Consider the following 3898-nt stretch of genomic DNA (forward strand, 5'->3'; position numbering starts at 1 on the left):
CTCTCCTGCAGTCATTTTGTAGCTGAGCCTCAACCCCCGCTGCATTTCACCTCTTCTCTGCCCCATCAGCCCCACTCCCAGGGCATTACCACAGCCCTGGGCCTCCTCACGCAGCTCCTGCATCTCTCCACTCTCCCTTCCCTCTGCCTGCTGCGTCCCCGCTCACTCCCATGGCACTTCAGAGTCCTTCTTTGGGCATACCTCGATTCAGTGCTTTACTTTTGGGGGACATCACCTTGGAGGGTGTTTCACCTTCTCAGTCTTTATTCCCTCCCAGCCCAAGGTACATGGCAAGTCCCCATCCTCTCCCCATCCCCCCACATTCATTTTTGTATGTGCCATCAGTCCTGTCATACGTGAAGCAGCCTGAGGAGGGAATTGGGAGCCCATGCCCCATCTCCACTGCCACTGGACACCACAAAGAGAGCCTTTAAAACCACAACGTTCAGTTCAATGGAACCCCATGGTACCGTGAGCTTAACCCCAATCACAGGGAGAACACAAGGAGACAAAACTCTTTAAAAGACCAATTCTGTGGACATTTTATTGGCAGCACCTTTGGAGGAAGAGCTCAGCCTTCAGGCACTGCATGTGGGAGATGCCCTTTTGTTGCAGAGCTGCTATTGGACAGGCCACATCTGATCCAGTGTTGTACAAGGGTCAGAAACAGCTGGATCAAACCTCAAGACAAGTAGTGGAAGCCCAGAAAATGATCTAAAAGTAGGATTATGACAAGGGAAAAAAGCAGGCTCTTGGCCTGAGGGAAATGCGCAGAGCAGGGGAGGCAGGTTATTGTCAGTGAAACAGCGTCCATTCGGCCAGTTTCCGGAGGGCATCCTTGAGCTCCTTGTTCCTCATGCTGTAGATGAGGGGGTTCACTGCTGGAGGCACCACCGAATACAGAACAGTCACCACCAGGTCCAGGGATGGGGAGGAGGTGGAGGGGGGCTTCAGGTAGGCAAAGATGGCAGTGCTGACAAACAGGGAGACGACAGCCAGGTGAGGGAGGCACATGGAAAAGGCTTTGTGCCGTCCCTGCTCAGAGGGGATCCTCAGCACGGCCCTGAAGATCTGCACATAGGACAGCATGATGAAAACAAAACACCCACAGAATAAACAGGCACTAACCACAAGAAGCCCGGCTTCTCTGAGGTAGGATTGTGAGCAGGCGAGCTTGAGGATGTGGGGGATTTCACAGAAGAAATGGTGCAGGACATTGCCATGGCAGAGTGGTAGGGAAAAAGTATTGGCAGTGTGCAGCACAGCATGGAGAAACCCACTGCCCCAGGCAGCTGCTGCCATGTGGACACAAGCTCTGCTGCCCAGGAGGGTCCCGTAGTGCAGGGGTTGGCAGATGGCAACGTAGCGGTCATAGGCCATGACAGTAAGAAGAAAATACTCCCCTACAATCAAGAAGAGAAAGAAAAAGACCTGGGCAGCACATCCCAAGTAGGAGATGGCCCTGTTGTCCCACAGGGAATTGGCCATGGCTTTGGGGAGAGTGGTGGAGATGGAGCCCAGGTCGAGGAGGGAGAGGTTGAGGAGGAAGAAGTACATGGGGGTGTGGAGGTGGTGGTCGCAGGCTACGGCGGTGATGATGAGGCCGTTGCCCAGGAGGGCAGCCAGGTAGATGCCCAGCAAGAGCCAGAAGTGCAAGAGCTGCAGCTCCCGTGTCCTGCGAATGCCAGGAGGAGGAACTCAGTTGTGGAGCTGCCGTTCAACATTTGGTGCCTCTGTGCATGGGTTCCTGACCTTCAAGGAAGGGTCAATGACAAATTAAGGGAGACTTCGCTGAGTAAAATCACAACCATTTCTCCTACACCCTCCCCCTGCTACGCACACCCACTTTGCCTTTTCCAGCAGACATTCCTTCAAGGCCTCTTCCCATAAGAAGGGCCTCTTCCCGCTGGCTGCCGAGGAGTCAGCCCTGCTCTGCAGCAGTGGGTTCATGGGAATGGTGGGGGCAGGGGCCAGGCCTGGTGGTCAGCTGTGTCAGATGAAACCACGCCTAATGCAGAAGAGCTTGTCAGCATCTGCACTCCCACTGCTAAGGATCCAGGATGGCAGAAGACAGCTGGAGAGGTTTGGGGTCTTTTAAAGGTGCCCCCATCTCACCTGGGCAGTGTTCTTTGATCTCAGAAAGCCTCCACATTTCTGCTGCCCCCAGGGAGAACAGAAGGAGACCTGCGAGGCAAGAGGATTGCCCGGGGCTTAGTGCAGAGTGAGGGGAGCTGGTCTGTCTCTCTGTCTTCTTCCCAGCTGCCCTGGACTCGCACCTTCACGAGATGGAGGGTGATCAAACTCTTCTATTACCCTGAAAAGTCACCAGGCACTGCTGACAGCAGAGGGATCCACTACACACCACGAAATGTCTCACCCTTTCTCAAGGTCTCAGCACCCCCCTTCTAGCCAAGGACACGCATGCCTCATTTCACCAGCCCAACAGCATTCCCTCAGGCAGAGTACGTCTGCATTTCTCCGTGGGGCTTTCAGATAACACAAAGGGGCTGTGGAAGAGGTTTGCATCCTGGAGGGCAGCTCACAGCTTGGAAGGACACCCCAAGGAGGGAGCCAATTGTCCTAATGTCAGCATCTCAGGAAGAGAAAACAGACTCATTCCCCAGCCCCACACACTGCATTGCCCACAGCCCACAGGTTGGAGGAAAGCTGGGACACTTGTTCCCAGGGACACACCTGTATGAATGGATAAACAAGAGCAGTGTGTGACTCGGCAGCTGAAACTCCCATCCCCAGGGACTCTGACAGCACTACAAAGAGAACTTTAGAGCAGGCAAAAGTGGAGCACCAAGGCAAAATACAGTGAGGGTCTGGCTGAGAGAGGCAAGGGGAGAGGCAGCCGGGCACTCGGGAAAGCCTTCCCCTGACCCCCCTGTGCACGCCACCTCCCAGACACCGGTAATGCAGGACAGTTGCCCTCAGCCCAACTGCTGCTCAGCGGGAAACGGGCACGCGGCAGGAGGGATGCCCTTCGCCTCTGCTGCTGCTCTGCTGGACAGAGAGGGGACTCCCACCCTCGACCCCATGGCCGTGAGGGCTGAGGGTTGTGCTGGGTGGGAGAGGAGAGGTGAAGGAGGCGTCTCAGTGAAGGCATCTGCAGTGCAGGGGTGGCCGGGAGGTGCCCCTATCTCCCCTGCAACAGGGTTTCCATTAGCAGTTCCTTCCTTTCCTGCCCATCTCTGCTGCCTGCAGCTGTGCCTGCCAGGAGCTCTTTCTCTGGCCCCACATCTCTTCGCTGCCGGTGCTCAGAGACCCCATCTCAGCCCCTGTGTGCCCAGCTCTGCCCTGCAGCCTCTCCGTGTGTGCAGGGCTACAAAGCAGGTCACAGAAACCCAGCTGAGACTGGAGAGGTGATGCTGGTGCTGTCTGTAGCCCCCAGAGCTGGAAACTGAAAACACAGACTCAGGAAAGCTCCTTAGCCATACAGTAATCCCTCCTTTTTACCTTCCAGTAGAAAAGTCCCCTTGGAAATGTCCCACTGCCCACCCAGCCAACCAGGATGAGAAACCTCAAAAGAGAGACACCTTCCCTTTCAGGGAACTCCATCTTGGAAAGTTCCCTTGGAAATGCGCGGGGGTAAGCTGGAGCTGTGAGCAGCCCTGACCCATGAAGCACCCTCTCAACAGCAGAAGGACCCTGCCCTGACAGGGGTTGCTCCTTCCACCCACACCTTCTCCCACAGTGCCATGGGGAGCTCCCCGGGCAGGCTGAGTGCTGACCCTGGCAGGCGGCAGAGTGCCTGCCCCAGCACACAGGCCCCTGGGGTGCAGGGACCCTGCTCGGAAGGACAGCCCTGGGCACCCCTGGCTGCACACCCACCTTCACACCCCTTCGGCCATCCCTGGGAGATGCAGCCATCATGCCCTCTCCCTCTGACGGT

The 3898-nt window shown here is 56.4% G+C and overlaps 1 pseudogene; it reads right to left on the reverse strand.

Annotated features, from left to right (window-relative positions):
• Positions 1-795: 795 nt before the first annotated feature.
• Positions 796-1724, reverse strand: LOC127028271 (olfactory receptor 14A16-like; annotated as a pseudogene).
• Between the last annotated feature and the right edge of the window lie 2174 nt (positions 1725-3898).

Source organism: Gymnogyps californianus, unplaced genomic scaffold (assembly GCF_018139145.2).
Source record: "Gymnogyps californianus isolate 813 unplaced genomic scaffold, ASM1813914v2 HiC_scaffold_31, whole genome shotgun sequence".
In the NCBI taxonomy this organism is placed as follows: Eukaryota; Metazoa; Chordata; class Aves; order Accipitriformes; family Cathartidae; genus Gymnogyps; species Gymnogyps californianus.